Source organism: Bos grunniens, chromosome 19, assembly GCF_055505025.1.
Source record: "Bos grunniens cultivar Pamir isolate PY7600 chromosome 19, Bosgru_T2T1.0, whole genome shotgun sequence".
Lineage (NCBI taxonomy): Eukaryota > Metazoa > Chordata > Mammalia > Artiodactyla > Bovidae > Bos > Bos grunniens.
Window position 1 is genome coordinate 37812691 of NC_141183.1, and position 17677 is coordinate 37830367.

The 17677-nt window shown below is 45.5% G+C and overlaps 1 long non-coding RNA gene across 1 annotated transcript; it reads left to right on the plus strand.

Moving 5' to 3' along the window:
• The first annotated feature begins 16680 nt into the window (after positions 1 to 16680).
• On the plus strand, positions 16681 to 17272 carry LOC147352236 (uncharacterized). The gene is made up of 2 exons (XR_015148415.1): positions 16681 to 16898; positions 16995 to 17272. It is a non-coding gene; the product is annotated as an uncharacterized LOC147352236 (long non-coding RNA).
• The last annotated feature ends 405 nt before the right edge of the window (positions 17273 to 17677 follow it).

Sequence of the window (17677 nt, forward strand, 5' to 3'; positions counted from 1 at the left end):
ACCCTGGCTCTCAATCTAGATGCACACTGAAGTCAGTCTGCAAGTTTAAAAAACACTGAGCCTTGAGTCCCACTCCCAGACAGTCTGATTCGTTGCGTTTTGTTTGGGGAGGGCAGGAGTGGCCTGGACATGAGAGTTTTTATAAGCTCCCCAAGTGATTATCTAATATTCAGTATTTCATCATTTATCTCCAACCTTAGGCTAGATACCTCCCCAAAGGACTCCAGGATACTGAAAAGCCAGATGGGCCTCTAGAACCACAGTTGGCTAGGGGGTCTCCAGTTCTACCTCCTTACACAAGCCCTAATAGGAATTTAACAAGATAACCTATGCTGATTAGAGATCAAGTAATTGTTAGAAGAGGACCCAAGCTTTCATAGGAAATAAATTTCATTGTGTAATTAATCGAGATTGACGAAAGTAGTAAGTAACTGCTGAGTGATAACGACTTCCTTATCAATATCAGATATTTACAACCTTTCAGGTTTTACTGCCAATTCAATATCAAGATAATTAGATATCAATTAGACACATTAAATATGATTTACATCAGTTGTTGTTTCTTAAATATGCATAAGACGGTGTTACAATCTCCACCCCTTTTTTCTGTCAAAATGGCCATGGCTTAGGTGGGACAACACATCTTATACATTGAGAAGTACTGGAAAGGATGAAATCTGAAGTATGAATTGCTATTGAAAGTTCAGAAAGCTCAGTTTATTTCCACCTTGCCCTCTGGTAGCAGAGGCAGAAGTCTGGTCTAGTATATCACCTCAGCTAAGCTGAGCGACCCAGGAGAGACTGCTGCAAAATCCTTTTCAGTTTAATTATGTTTTACTTTTAATTAATCAAATTACTTTATAATTACCTTGATGCCAGCTCATATGAATCAGAGTATTTGAATCACGTTGAACTTCTACTGCCTCACAGATGTTTCAGTGTGTGGAAATCCTGATGGGGCTAGAGGCACCCATTAGTCCCATGCGGAGGAAAAATCATTGATTCTGGCCGTCAAGGTTTGATGGGCAAGAGCCTGAATCATTTTAATGTATCTTTATGAAGGCAGAGGAGGTAGGAACCCAGTGAGTTTAGAAGAGATTTTATCACAAAAGTAAAAGATGTAGGCAGCACAGTGGCCGTGATGAATGAGAGGGAACCGTTGCATTGAAAACAAATCAATTGGTGATATTTTGGAAATTGTTAAAAATGTTAAAAAGGGTTATATATCATATATACCACATAATATTGGTAGAATTAACTCCACATCAGGTGCTGCCCTGGAGAGAAGGTCGTGCCTTGCTCCAGTGAAGTGAAGGGAAAGGAGAGATTCTGGTTAAGAGCACAGCTTTAAACTTTGAGACCTTGGACCAGCTGTTTAAGCTCTCTAAGCCTCAGTTTATGCATCTGTAAAATGGGGATAATGATTTATCTACCTTACTGGACTGTGGCAAGAGTTGTATGGCCTTGTTCTTTAAATCCCATAGCCCTGTGTGCATGGCAAGAGTTCCCCACGTGTTTATTACTATTATTCATTCTGGTTCTGTTTGTCATGGTGTCAATCCCATGCAACATCTCCTGCCTTCAACTCCACTTCAGTATTACTGCTGCCTCCATTTCTCGTTGTGCTTTTTTTTTGAACGGTTGAGGCACTTTCTTAGCATCTTTTTGCCCACCAATTAATTTTGAACCTTTCTTAATCACTTTAAGTGAGATTCTTTCTTATTAACTGAAGTATAGTTGATTTACAATCTTGTGTTAGTTTCTGGAATATAGCAAAGTGATTCCATTGTAAGGAATACATGTCCTTTTTCAGATTCTTTTCCATTATAGACTATTACAAGGTACTGAATATAGTTCCCTGTACTAAACAGCATGACCTTGTTGTTTCCCTGTTTTATATACAGCATGTGTATCTGTTAATCCCAAGCTCCTACTTTATCCCTTCCCACACCCTTTTCCCCTGTGGTAACGCAAATTTGTTTTCTATGTCTATAAGTCTATTTCTGTTGTGTAAATAAATTTATTTGTATTATTTTTCAGATTTCACATGTAAGTGATATCATATATTTGTCTTTCTCTGACTTGCTTCACTTAGTATGACCTCTATAAGTTTATCCATGTTGCTACAAATGGCATTATTTCATTTTTTTATGACTAATATTCCATTATGTATATATATATATGTATATTGGAGAAGGTGATGGCAACCCACCCCAGTATTCTTGCCTGCAGAAGTCCATGGACAGAGAAGCCTGGTGGTCTGCAGTCCATGGGGTCGCACAGAGTTGGACACGACTGAGCAACTAACACATACACACACACACACGTGTGTGTATATATATAGACATAGATATATGTACACACCATGTCTTCTTCATACATTCATCTGTTGGTGGGTACTTAGCTTGTCTCCATGTCTTGGCTGTTGTAAATAGCACAGTTACGAACACTGGGGTGCATGTATCTTTGAATTAGAGTTTTCTCCGGATATATGCCCAGGACTGGGATTGCTGTATCACATGGTAACTCTACTTTCAGTTTTTTAAAGAACCTCCATGCTGTTCTCCATAGTGGCTGTATACTTTACATTCCTAGGTGAGATTCTTTAGACAATGTAAAGCCAAGATTGGTTTCTGAACACAATCCAACATTTCCACCTTTGAATCTGGGAACTCAGCCAATTCAGTCTCATGGAAACAACTGGCCCTCTGCTCATTTCTTCCTTCTTACATGATGGTCACTGCTTACTTTGTTGCTATTTTCTTTTCCCTTTTCCTTAATTTATCTAGCTCTGTGGAGTTAAGGACTTATTCCTATCTCCCCTCCCCCCATTATTTTGACAATTCTCTCTTGATTGTCATTCTATTAATGACGACTCTCCTAATCATTACATGCACAAAACATTCTGTATTCTTCTGTTGCTATATTAAAACAGGGGATCAATGATGACTTTGCTCCATCCCACTGCACCCAAGCTCCCTTCGCCTGTTAGAAATCTCCCCTTCTTTCTCTCTCCCTGATTTCTCTCTGTATCAAGACTCTGCTTTGAGATACTTCTACACCTGATCTTGTAAGCCACTGTGATTATAATTCTCAAAAGGGACAATCTTCTAATTCATGTATACAGTTTGAAATTCAAGAACTACTTCTTTTTCAGTTTCAGAAAGCCTTTGTTCCTGTTGGCTCTCCTCAGAAGCTCTTATTCTGTTTTGGTTAACTGTCACTTGGCCCTCGCCCAGCTCTATTTCAGGAAGAGACACCTGTCCCAGGTCTTCCCCTGGGTCTGCCTCCCTCTGGTTTCTGTTCTGCCTTAGCTGTGGTGACTTTCTTGGTCTGCTCACAGCTCTACAGCCAGGACAGGTTGTCATAGCCTGATTGGAGCAAGGGGCACAGCCGACTGACCTGGCAGACCTCTGCTGAGACCCAAGAGGATGCCTCTCTGTTCCCAGGAGAACTGAGTGCCAGGGGAAGCCCCCTCCCAAATTCAACACCTGCAAGCAACTCAGACTCAGATGGCCCAAAAGGGCAACATGGCTGGAGCAATATTCAGATTTTTTAAATAGTTTGCAAATTGAAAAGTATGAGAAAGGTATGAAAGTGTTAGTTGCTCAGTCATGTCTGACTCTCTCCATGCACTGTAACCCGCCAGGCTCCTCTGTCCATGGGGATTTTCCAGGCAAGAATACCGGAGTGGGTTGCCATCCCCTCCTCCAGGGGATCTTCCAACCCAGGGATCGAACCCAGGTCTCCCGCATTGCAGGCAGATTCTTTACCAGCTGAGCCACTGGGGAAGCCCAGGAATACTGGAGTGGGTAGCCTATCCCTTCTCCATGGACCATAGCCCAGCAGAATTCCATCTGTCCGTGGAATTTTTCAGGCAAGAATACTGGAGTGGATAGCCATTTCCTTCTCCAGGGAATCATCCTGACCCAGGGATCGAACCCACATCTCCTGCATTGCAGGCAGATTCTTTACTGTCTAAGCCACCAGGGAAGCCAAATTAGTAAACTGGTTCTTGGCAAACAGGTTTGTTACCACACAAAAGCACTGTCAGTCCAGCCTTGGTGTTCAGAGGCAATCAGCAAACAGGGAGGGAGAGGCAGATAGATGTTCGGCCTTTAAATTTCTAGAATTCTCCTTGTGTGGCCTCTAGAATCTGAAGGGGAGCAGGAGATGCTCCCCCATATACCAAATTTGGCATAGTCACTGTATTGAATTATAGTTACTTAAGAAACAGCAGGTGCAGGAAAGACACTCTGACCTTCCTTTTTCCCCCTGAAAAAAGGAAATAAATCTCCTGTGTGCAAGGTAGCTTCCCTGTACAGGAGGTAGAGAAACATCCTTCTCATCAGAGATGGGAAATTCAGGGCTAACCCTGATAGATAAGCTAGTAAAGAATCCACCTGCAATTGCAGGAGACCCTGGTTGGATTCCTGGGTCGGGTAGATCCCCTGGAGAAGGCATCAGCTACCCACCAATGTTCTGGGGCTTCCCTTGTGGTTCAGCTGGTAAAGAATCTGCCTGCAATACGGGAGACCTGGGTTCGATCCCTGGATTGGAAAGGCTACCCACTCCAGTATTCTGGCCTGAAGAATTCCATGGACTGTATAGTCCCTGGGATTGCAAAGAGTTGGACACGACTGAGCGACTTTCACATAAGGCTACGTAACAAACCTTACCTCTTCACTAATTAGCCCAGGCTTCCCAGGTGGTCCTAGTGGTAAAGAACCCACCTGCCAATGCAGGAGACTTAAGAGAGGTGGATTCGATCTCCTGGAAGATGATGGCATGGCAATTCAGTCTGGTATTCTTGCCTAGGGAAGCCCATGGACAGAGGAGACTGGTGGGTTTCAGTCCCTAGGGTCTCAAAGAGTTGGACACAACTGAAGCAACTTAGCACACACAGAAGCCTGAACCCCTTTATTTTGCCAATTCTTCACAAATGTATTGTTTCTTGGTCTAAAGGGCATAAAAGCTGTCTGCTTTGGTCACTTCTCTGAGTTGCATATATTTGAGGATTCCATACATATGAAACAAATTTCGTTTTTTTCCCCCATTAATCTGCCTTAAGTCAATTTCATTATTCTCAAAACTTTTATTTATTTATTTTTGGTTGTGCTGGGTCTGCATTGCTGTGTGGGCTTTTTTCTAGTTGCAGTGAGCAGGGGTTACTCTCTAGTTGCAGTGTGTGGGCTTCTCATTGAGGGTTTTTTCTTGTTGCAGAGCATGGGCTTTAGGGGGTGTGGGCTTCAGTAGCTGCAGTACATGTGGAGTACCTGTTTCTCCACAGCATGTGGGGTCTTCCTGGACCAGGGATTGAACCTGTGTCCCCTCCATTGGCAGGCAGATTCTCAACCATTGGATCACCAGTGAAGTCATAATTTCATTACTAAACCAGTCAAAGAACCGACAGAGAAGAAGGGAAAAGTTTTCCTTCCCTACCAATTACTCTGCTTCCATTTAGACAAGGGGAATTGTACTTGATATTCAAAGGCGTTGCAATGCTCACATCTGGGTCAGTCAGCTCTCGGGTGTATCAGAGCCAGCCCATGACACAAGTGTCAGAAATTACCAATGAGAAATAAGGTTGCTTGAATGTAAAGTGTATTCGTCAGGACTGGGGAAATAGCTGGGACACCCTGCTCTGCCCCCACTGGGCAGGTGATGGGAAGGAGCCAGCAGATGAGCCACGGCCCCAGGGGAAGGCCAGAATGGGGAAGGACTGAAGACCTCAAATAACAGAAAGCTGTGGACCTGGGCTTGAGGGACTGAGAGGCTGGTAACTGGGCACTCAGCCCCAGCCTAGAGAAGATCAAATCAAAGAATATGTTCTCAGTGGGCACATCAACGGGGTGATATCCCAGGAAAAGCAGTAGATTTCTGTGTGGCCCTGGGGGCTGGAACTGAACCAGCTTCAGAAGTTGAGGAAGGTGATGTGACCATCAGAGCTGGTCAGGGATGGGTCAGTCTAAGAGGGCAGGAGTTCTCTGCTGTAAAAGGCATGGCAGCCAGACCTAAGAGGTCATCTGATGGAATGTTCACAGGAGGTCTCCCGATTCTCAGGGACAGACTGGGTAATCCCATGATTCCTACTTACCTGTGTGCGTGTATGTGCTCAGTCATGTTAGACACTTTGTGACCCCAGGGACTGTAGCCCACCAGGCTCCTCTGTCCATGGGATTCTCCAGGCAAGAATACTGGAGCGGGTTGCCATTTCCTTCTCCAGGGGATCTTCCCTACCCTGGAGAAGGGATTGAACCTGCGACTCCTGCACTGCAGGCAGACTCATAACCGCTAACCCACCAGGGAAGCCCCTACTACTTACCTGGAAGTCTGTGATTCTCCAGGGGGCTCAAATGTAATAAAGAGAGGGGTCTGCTTCCTGCCCCTGGATACTCAGGGTCATGAAAACTTAGCAAATTGAGTCGAGAAGTGGGGGAGCCCTGGTGTTGAAAAAGTTGCAACGTCTTGATATTTGCTTCCAAGAATCTTGCATCCATCTTTAGGGAGCAAACTCGTCCTTTATTTTAGGAAAGTCATCATGATGTGCAGCCCCCTGTACATAAGCTATAGTATTTGTAATATCCTTCCCTTCTATGAACCTGGAACCTTCAGGAACGTGTTATCTGAAGTTGAAGCTTCTTCTAGACTGGGCTGTAAAGAGTTAAGAGAAGGACCACCTTGTGCTTGGGTTTGGCTTTGGGATGACAAAAGACTGGAGCACAGGTTGCAGCTGAGGGAGTCCCTGGCAGAAAACAGTGGGGCCCATGAACAGCAAAGGCCCCCCTGAGCCATCACAGACAAGACAGCCGAGGGACAGCTGGGCACAGCGTTTAAGACACGCAAACGAGCATCACAGGGTCTCCCAGATGCAGAGAGGTCCAGTAGGTAGAGGTTTGCAGTGGTAACTGTGGTATTAATCAAGGGGTGACTTTTCAAGGTCACCAAACAGAGATAAGTTATCTTGATATGAGTACTTCACAGCATCCATGCAAAGTTAGCTATTATACCTCAAACTAAGACTCAGAGACATAATGATTTGCCTGAGCTCACCTTGCCAATAAATGGTAGAACTGGGTGTGAGTCTGTATTTTACCCTCTTTTCAGAGCCTCATGGAGCTCTTGATACTGGCTGCCTTTTGGTGGATCCTGGTAACATCTCCCATAGAAGACTGGCTGGAAGAAAAGCCACAGGGAGTTGGAGGCAGAGCCGAAGTGATCCTAGGATAAAAGCTGGTTTATAGGCAGAAGCCAAATCCAAACCAAAAGCAATCTGGTTAGGGAAAGTAGGCTTGGAAGGGCAGGTGTCAAGTGGAAATGCAGAAACTTGGAGCCTGTTGCAAGATGCAAGGGGTAGGTAGAAGACTTGTTCTTGAATGTTCTCAAGAGTACCTAAGTCCATGGCTAATTCGAAATTGCACTGACCTAAAAGATGAGTTGCCTTGATTACACAGTCCACTGACCCTTCAGTGATTCCTGTATGAAGGAATAAACAAGTGTATCTGGAGTTCATGTTAGCTAAAAGCTCACTCCCAAGGGGACTAAGTCCAGGACAAAAGCAACCGATAATTCAGTCCAGGTCAGTGCACATGTATAGAGCCCAAGTATGTCACAGGCCATGTGCTAAACACTGATGAAATACAGAAGTAGCATATATGAATGATGAGTAGGGTGACAAGGACAAGAAGAGGAGATAAGGTGACCCAAGGACGTTGTGGGCACACAGAGGGCAGAGGCGGTGAGGTATGGATGGTGCTTCTCCCTTGCCCCCTCGGCCCACCCTGTGTTCACCCTCGGACACATCAGCCCTGTGTGTCATGGGGCCTACACGTGGGACTGATTATGAGTCCGTGTCCTTGACCAGACTTTGAACTGTCCAAGGCCGGGGATGATCTCTGGTTTCTATGCTAGCCCCTCACCATAGGAAAGGGACAGTCATATGCAAAGTACAACATGAGAAAACCACAATCAGAGCATGCATGGTGGGGCGGGGTGATAGGAGAGAGAGCTGCAGTAGAGGCGCAGGCTCCACCCAAGAGGTTCTGCAATTCCAGGCTTAGGAGCTGGGTTTTATCCAGCAGGTGGCCAAGGCCATTGGAGTAGGGATCAGGGTTGAGGGCATAGCAGGAGACAGTAAGCTCTGCCCATATCCATCACCCTGCTGGGCCATCTTGCAAAGAACCAGCAGGACAGTCATGACCCCAAAGCTGTCTCACCCAAAGTGTCCCCTGGAGTGAGAGGAACCCATGGGAAAGGCAAGCCAATATCAATCAGAGCTAACCTGTGCTGATCACCGGCTCCCTAAATCAAGAACCTGGCAGATTTTCTGGGTGAGAATCAATCTTCCTGTCCCCACAGTAAATACCATAATCCTTTTTCCAGTGTGGTTTAGAGAATGTAACTGTCATGCTCATGATTTATTCGAAAATATTCTGCCAGTTTATGTGAATGAATGGGGCAGTCAACGTGCTTCCAGACAGGAGGTCAGAGCACTTACAGAGGAGCTGGGGCTTCTGTCTCAGACTGCTTTGGTCTCTAGCAGGCTGCCACCTTCCACATCTGCCCTACAATGCAGCACCCTATGGCTGGCCACCTGGACAAAGAGGGACGAGGGACGAGGGACGTGGGGACTGAGGGTGAGCAGCCCAGGACACCTGAATGACCATGACCTAGCCAGGAGGGGATAGAGCAGAGGTGGCTGAGACTGCCAGCTATTAGCAATTCCCTCTGGTCTTCTTTCTATGGAAGCCAAGTAGGGATTTCTCTTTTTTATAGTTTTTTATTACATAGCTAAATACCTTCTTGTTGTGCATGATTCTAACAATGTAGAAGTTTCTAGGGGGCTTCTCTGGTGGTCCAGTGGTTAAGAATCCATCTGCCAATGCAGGCAACATGAGTTTGATTCCTGGTCGGAGAAGACCCCACATGCCATGGGGCAACTAAGCCCATGCACCACAGCTACTGAAGCCTGGGTGTCCTAAAGCCTGTGCTCTGCAGCAAGGGAAGCCACTGCAATGATAAGCCTAAGCACCTCAAGGAAGAGGAGCCCCCTCTTGCCATAAATTAAAAAAAGCCTCACATAATAATCAAGATTCAGCACAGCCAAAACCTTTTTTCAGGGACACTCAGGACACAGTAAGAAGAGGGAAAAGGCTGGGAGGAGGCAAGATGATGGTTTGTTCAAGGAGAGGTTGCCGCAGAGCAATAAAGCTTTGGGATGCAGCTTGTCTCCCATCTCATGATGAAATCAGTGGAGGAAATTGTGAGTTCATAGCTGTCAGGGTGGATAGGGAGGGAAGAAAGCATCCGTGAGAGGTTCTGGCAGTTTGTACTTAAGCAGAAGGCAGAAGCCTCGTGGCTCAGTTCAGCTGGACTGAGCTGAAATGTATGCTTATTGCAGCCTCATGAGATGGTTGTATGAGCAGCTAAAATGCACCATGCTTTTGAGTTGGAGTGAGTAGAATGAATTAATTAATAAGGAAAGGAATAAGAAAATGAATACAAGCACGCATCCCTTTTCACTCATTTAACAACAGTTGTTGAGTTTCTACTCTGCACAAGGTATTGTTCTAAAGCTGGGGCTACAGTTGGAGGTAAAGTCAGGCTGGTCCCTGCATGACGGTGCTTACACTCTAATGGAGGGAGATAGTCAATAGACAAGTAAGGGCTTCCCTGGTGGTCCAATGGTTAAGAGTCTGCCTTGCAATGCAGGGACCTTGGGTTTGATCCTTGGTCCAGGAAGATCCTGCATTCTGTGGGGCAACTAAGCCTGGGAACCACAACTACTGTGCCTGTGCTCTAGAGCCCATGAACCACGACTACTGACCCCATGAGTTGCAACTACTGAAGCCCACATGCCTAGAGCCTATGCTCTGCAACAAGAGAAGCCACTGCAATAAGAAGCCTGTGCACCACAGCTAGAGAGTAGTCTCCACTCACTGCAGCTAGAGAGAGCCCATGCAAAGCAACAAAGACCCAGAGCAGCCAAAAATACAAATAAACAAATCAATAAAAATTTTAAAAAACAAGTAAGCAAGGACATACATTATATCATGCCAGGTAGCAATACAAGTTATAAAAATGAATAAATAATAGCAGCCAATGTGGATTGAGAGCTTATTACAAGCCCCATTCATGTCTTAATACACTGAACTCTCCCAACAACACCATGAAGTCGGTATTATTATCTCTATTTAGTAATGAAGACACAGAAGCATGGAGAAGCTAAATAATTTGCCCAAGTTCTCCCAGCTGGTAAATTATTATATTGGTTAGGATATCAAATGAGCTGTTGTAACAAAGAGACATCAACATATAATGGTCCAAATAAAATGGAAATCTATTTTGTCATCACAGATCAGGGGTAGGTGGGTAGTCTTGGGTTGCTGGAAAGTTATGTCCTACAGATCATTCAGGAACTCTGGACCTTCCCACTTTGTTTCTCTGCCATTCCACAGGATGTAGTCCTCTCTATAGGGTCAAAGCTAGCTCAGCTTCCCAGCCACAATACATTCTGTGAGATGGGAAAAGAGAGCACAAAAGACCAGGGCAAGTGGACACACAGAGTGACACTCATCACTTCCACACGCAGCCCATCAGCCCAAGCTCAGCCTTATGGACTCACCTAGCTGCAAGGGAGTCAGAGAAATGAAGTCTCTACCTGAGTGGCCATGTAGCCAGATTAAATTTCAGAGAGAACTCAGTTTCTAAAAGAAATAAGGAAAATGGATAATGAGAATGAAGGAAGGGAAGAAACAAACATTTCCTTCCCAGTGGGTAGCTGAAAGTGAAACCCAGGTATCCCCTTGGAATAAGGGGAAAAGAAATGAACAGAGTACTTTTTAATAAGATGGGAAAGGAAAGGATCTCTAAGGAGGTGACGTTTGATCAGAGACTTGAAAGAAGTGAAGGTCTAAGTAAGGATGTTCCAGGAGAGAGAATAGAAGGTACAAAGGCCCTTAAGTGTGTGCTAGGAATTGCCTGGAGATCAGTGGGCCTGAGACTTAAAAAGAGGAAGAGTGTTTCAGAGTTGAGGCCAGAGAATGGAGGGTCTTTCAGTTCATGGTGGAGTCTCAGAAGCCATGGGAGGGTTTTTGAGAAAGAAAGACATGGAATTTGATATTTTTTTTTTCAAAGTTCACACTCAAACAGGGCCAGGGAGGGTGCAGTGCTTCCATTAGAATGAAAACAGGAGTACCATTTAGGAGGCTATAGACAAGAGATGAGAGCTTACCAGATGCCTGCCAATGCAGGAGACGTACGAAAAGTGGATTTGATCCCTGGATCAGAAAGATCCCCTGGAGGAGGGCATGGCAACCCACACCAGTATTCTTGTCTGGACAATCCCATGGACAGAGGAGCCTGGCGGGCTACAGTCCATGGGGTCTCAAAAAGTCAGACATGACTGAAGTGACTTAGCATGCACACAGACAAGAGATGATGGTGTTTAGGACGGATACAGTTGTCCTGGCACCACCCACGGAGGGGAGCAATGGGGAGCCCTGCTGACAATAAGTGTTCAGGCCAAGTGCTCTCTTTCCCACTGGACATGAGAATGAAGGACACATGACCTCAGACCTTGGCAACCTCACATCTGAGGGAAATAAGTAGGATAAATCTTAGAATGGAGGTCTAGGGATTGCAAACCCAGACCCAGAAGCCAGGCTGCCAGGGTTCAAGCTGCAACTCTGTCACTTCCTCACTGTGTGACCTTTGGCATGTTCCTTAACCTCTCTGGGCCTGTTCCTTATCTGTGAAAGAGGACATGATAATAATACCTACCCCCCCAAGGTTGTTATAAAGATTAAGTAATAAAGTGCTTGACAGTGTGACAGTCTATGCAATAGAAGTGTCACCCTTGAAAATAGTAAGAGAGGTACATTCAGGGTCCATGAGAACACAGAGAAGGCAGCAGCAAATGCCAGGGTTGAAGCATTTGTAGAAAGAGCTGGAGCGTGAACCCTAGACAGAGAAGAGTAAAGGAACAGTAGGGGGAGGAGAGTCCCTTCTGGACAGAGGCCACAGTATACAAAAGGTTGTAGAGGGGTGTGCAGAGCACTGCAGGCCCTCCGAGGAGCAGGAACGAGAGTCAAGGGTGATGTGACGCTTTTTTTCCAGACTGAAGACCCCTGTGAGTGATGGTCTCACTTGGGGAGATGAGGAGTTCCATTTGAGACAGGCAGTCCCCAGCCCCAGAGAAGGTGGGGACCCAGGGAAGGCGCTACATGAAGCTCAGCAGAGCCGTGGGGCCTGGGGACCAAGCCATCATGGATGGAGTGATAGCTGGTTCTCCTGCCCTCTCCCCAGGCTGCCTTGAACTGTTCTGGCCTCTCTGACTACCCCACTGGGAGACTTTCCTCCCTCCCAGCCAGGACCACAGAGGGCTCCTGGGAGGTCCTTGACTGTGTGACTTTTATGGTTCCCATTTATTCTGCCAGGGAAATCAGCCCCTGACCGCGGGGGTGCCCGGGCATGAATCATGATGTCCACGGTGTGGAGAAAATGCAGCAAGTCAGCAGATGTGGGTGGGACCCCAGGGTTTTCATCCACAAAGAGATTTTTCAATTTTATTAAAATCAATAAGAGTTTATTACAGTATAAATGAAATGAGAGCCCCTCGCTTCTGGGATAACAAACTACCATCCCGGCTGCTGGCCTGAGAGCCCACTCCCGGGAGAAGCCCCCTTGGGTGAGGAGGAGGCTTTGATTCACACCCAGGGTGGAAGCCAAAGAAACACATCCACCATGAAATTTCCAGCAAAACGCCTCATCCTGTGTGACCTCTCCCTATGTTCTCACAAATCTATAAAAATCATGACATAATTGGTGGGGTGAAATTATGTGTGGAAACCAGGGATGCAGTCAATGTCAGAATTAAGGAGAGCTCAGAGCTGAGATTATCCTTCAAGAGGGAGGGGACATACCTATGCGGATAGCTGATTTCGGGCTTCCTCGGATGGCTCAGCAGTAACAAATGCACCTGCAATGCAGCAGATGCAGGTTCGATCCCTGGCTCAGGAATATCCCCTGGAGGAGAAAACAGCAACCCACTCCGTTATTCTTGCCTGGAGAATCCCCTGGACAAAGAAGCTGGGCGGGCTACAGTCCATAGGGTTGCAAAGAATCAGACACAACTGAAGCGACTGAGCATGCATGCATGCATAGCTGATTCACTTTGTCATACAGCAGAAAATAGCACAACATTGTAAAGCAACTATACCCCAATTAAAAAAAAAAGGATTAAAAAAAAATGAAGGGCACAGACGATAAGCGTGTGTGGAAGGATTCTGTAAACTGTAAAGTGCTGTCATCTGCTGGGGTTATTCCTTTATCCTTATTATTACTCCTAACAATGGGTCCCCCACCCTATAAACAGTCTTGGAGAAGGAGTGACTGGAGCTACAAGCTCTGAGTTAATGGTTGAGACCCCGAGGGCAAGCCCCGCAGAAACCAGGACAGAGGAGACAATCGATAAACTCACATAGCATGAAAAGAGAGAAGAAATAAGAATCCAGCCACGCATGTGCACATACACCTAAGTGGTTCTTGGCCTGGGAGGAGCGAGGCGCAGTTCAGAACAGAGCCCAGAGCTCCCAGGCCTACAGGCATGGGATGGGAGGGGTAGGGCGGGGTTCCCTTTAGGGCAGGGACCCAGGATCTAGAAAGCTTGGCTCTCTGGGGTGGCCTGATTCCCCTGGATGGCCTGTGGGCAGCGGGCTGTGGGCTCCTGGCTCCCTGTACAAGCTCTGGGTACCTGTGCCTTCCCGGGACTTGGAGGGGACCGAGTTTGGGGCAGAAGGTCTAGGTTGGGCTCCAGAACTTCTTGTGCTGGCTCTAGGGTTCTGGCCTAGAGGCTCTGGCCTCACGGCTGAGACGCTCTCGTATAGATAGCCCCCATCACCAGGCTGAAGCTGTCAGTTTGGGAACCACAGTCATAAGTTGTCTGGGAGGTTGGTTAGGTCCTGCCGCTTGGGAGGCTGGTGTTGCAGAGATGGCAAGCCTCCCCACCTTGCAACCAGGCCTCAGAGCTGCTAAATGGGAAGCTGCTGGCTGCTGATCTGGTTGTTCACATCCAGAAGGTGTAGATATCCTCTTGTTTCAAAGAAGCGAAGTCTGGTTTAAACTCAAGGAACTGGGCATCCAGGCTGACCCCAGGGGCACAGACTCCAGCAAGAGAAGGGGCCGTGGTTGAGGGAGAGCTTGTGATGTGGTTCCCACAGACCTGGAAGGATGTCCCCCAACTTTTAAAAATTAAAACAACAGTAACAACCTAGGCCTCCCAGTTGGCTCAGCTAGTAAAGAATCCACCAACAAGGCAGGAGACGCGGGTTTATCCCTGGTTGGGAAGATCTGCTGCAGAAGGAAATAGCAATCCTCTCCAGTATTCTTGCCTGAAAAATCTCACGGACAGATGAGCCTGGCTGGCTACAGTCCATGGGGGTGGCAAAGAGTTAGACATGACTTGGGACTAAACAACAACACCCAAGGCACATGAAAACGTCTGTATCCCCTTCAGTGTATCCATAGAGACACACTTTTCTTTCAATGCACTTATGATACGTGTGTCTCTTTGTGTTACAGAAAGGGTTCTGATCCACTTAGCAGCACATAATAAACATTCTTCATAATTGACAACTGCATAAAATGATACACTATAGATTCTCCCTGATTTAAATAATCCCATTACTGGCTTGGGAAGATCCCCTGGAGAAGGAAATGGCAGCGACTCACACACTCCAGTATGCTTGCCTGGGAAATCCTATGGACAGAGGAGCCTGCTAGGCTATATATGGCCCATGGGGTCACAAAAGAGTCGGACTTGACTTAGTGGCTAAACAACAACAACAAGGTAACATATTTAAGCAGAATTGTAATATTTGTCTCATATAAACGTTAATGGACCCTTCATATGGTATAGCTATCCCGTTTCTTGCAGCAGGGGCAACTGCCTTTCATCAAACATCTTCTCATTTTGTTGTGTTTTTAACATCGAAGAGTTTTTTATTCTTTTCTTGTGTCATCAGTCAGTCTTTTCCTTCCCTGTTTCTTCCATTGCTTCAAAGCTGAGAGTGGTCTTTGAAAGAAAATAAATATTTCATTTTTGTGCTAACTTTTCTGTTTTTTTTTTTTTTTTTTCCAAAAGAGAACACTTTAATCCATCTGTAGTCTATCTTGGTATAAGGGGGAGCTCTAAATTAAAATTCTTTAATGCTACCCAGCTTCCCAATGTCATTCATTTTTAATTACTTTTTAAATGATTATTTTATAAAGTGTTCTAATGATGAACCGGTTAGTCTTGCGATTTGCTTTTTTTTTTTAAGAATATCCTTTGAAATCCTTCTCTTGTTTCTCCAGAATCTTTTGCATTCAGAAAAACACTGTTGGGATTGATTTGAGGCGGTTTATGTTTGTACATTAACCGAAGATGGTGAGACATTTCCACAATAGCCAGTGTGCTTGTCTTGAATTATGTGATACCTCTCACCCTGTCCCCAGCTCAAAGAATTTGCAATTTTCTTTATAAAGGTCAAGCATATATTATGTTTATTCCTAAGTATGTTAGACTACATGTTTCTGTTATAAATGGATGTTTTCATTGTATTTTCTAGTTTTTGCTAGCATTCAGGAAAATCATCACTCTTATGCATATAGTCTGCATTCATCTTCCTCTCTAAACTTAATTCATAAATTTTTACTGATCTTTTTGTAGCCACCATCCATACAAATGTTCTTGCGATACCACTTTTTCCTCTGGTTTATTTTATCTTGCCTTACTGAATTGATGAGGATGTTCAAAAAATATCAAGTGGAACTCCTCTAAACCTTCTGAGGAACTTGGTAGGATGTCAGTTAACTTTTCATTAATTATCAGTGTGATGAAAACAGGAATTCATTTTTGTTTCTAATTTTGTTTTTTACTTTTATTTTTTATTTATTTTTTGGCTTCACCTCGAAGTATGCAGGCTTTTAGTTCCCTGATCAGGGATTGAATCTGAACCTCCTGCATTGGAAACACAAAATCTTAACCACTAGACTGCCAGGGAAGTCCCTGTTCCTAATTTTGAACTTACTTTATCAGTGCTGATTTTTGATTCAAAATAGGAATGCTTTATCCTATTGAAGAATCCTTTGATTCTTAAATTATACTTTTAAAAAAATGTTTGATTGTTATCCAATTATTTGAGGATAACTATTTAGATGATTTTGCACCTTGCATTTTGGTCTTTATGCAGAATGAATAATGAAAATTGCCCCTGGTGACAGAGCTGGAATTTCAGTCCAGGCCTCTCACTTCCAACCTCTGTGTAACTTGATCAAGTCATCATTTCAGGAAGCTACGTTTTAGTTTCCAAAGGCTTGAGCATTGCTTCTAGCTGTGCGATGACCACAGCAAACATAGGCAGATGAAAGATGTTTTCAGACAGAATTCTTTCTGCCTTTCCAGGCACCTGGATTTCAAAGGCCGTCATGAAAGAGGCAGTGCCAAGCAGCTGTGAGAGTGATTCTGAAATTTAAAAAGAAAAACTTGTAAAGACCAGAGGAGTAATTGAAAATGATAGATATCCGATGTCACTATTATCCTGTGTCCACTTCTAGTCCCCACCTCCCTCTAGAGACGTGGCAGTGTTCCCAGGGGCTGTTCCAGTCCCTTCTACACTCCCTTGACACCCTGCGTCTGCCGTAGTCCACCCCCATGGTGCTCTCTCTGATTACTTTCTTTCTGCTGTGCCAGGGGAGATGTCTGTTCTGCTCCAATTAGCCAGAACAGTTACCACCTCACCAGGATCCAGGCTGGAAATGGAGCCCTGCACAGCGCCGTGACATCTCCTGGGAAAACGCCACTCAGCCCTGCTGTGAGCAGCAGCTCCACACTTCACCCCCCACTCCCATGGACACAGGTATCCAGCATGGTCCCACAGACCTTTTGCTTGAATCTCATGCCAAATTTTTGAGGCAGGTGAATAGGGGTGATTACTAATACCCCCATTTTACAGATGGAAACCGAGGCACAGAGAAGATGAAGAAATTGCCTAAGAAATCCCAAGGACAGAGGAGCCTGGAGGGTTACAGTCCACGGGGCCCAAAGAGTTGGACGTGACTTGGCAACGAAACAACAACAGTAACACACAGCTGGGAACGGGCAAGGCACAAATTCCGAAGGAAACTCCACCGTGATTCTAAATCCCATGTCTCTTTTACACATCACACTGCCTTCCTGTAAGATAATCTCCTCTCCTCTCAAGCTTGAAATAGAGAATTCAGACATCTACAATCGAGAAAGTTAAGTGTGCATTTTATTTTAAGTAACTGGAAGCTTGCAGACATGTAGAATTTGGGGAGCTGTCTTCTGTCTCAGACTGGGTGGGGGGCAAGGTCCCCTTCACTGCCCCTCGGTGTGTTGTTTCATTTCTCACATATCAAATTGAATGAGACCCAGATGCTGAGCAGAGAGGAGGGTGAGTGTGTGTAAGAGGAAAGGGAAGGGTGGCCCTGGCTCCCCATTGGAAAAGGTTTTGGTTCTGCAGGTGCAAAGTTTGTCGGCTCTGCCCTGGGATGCTCACAAGAAGCCAGGTGCTCCTGGAGCGTCATTTGTGTGCAGGTCTCAATTCCTATGGAACAGAAGGGAAAGATTCTGGGTCCACCCCCTGCTCCAGGCACCCAAGTCCTGACTCCCCTT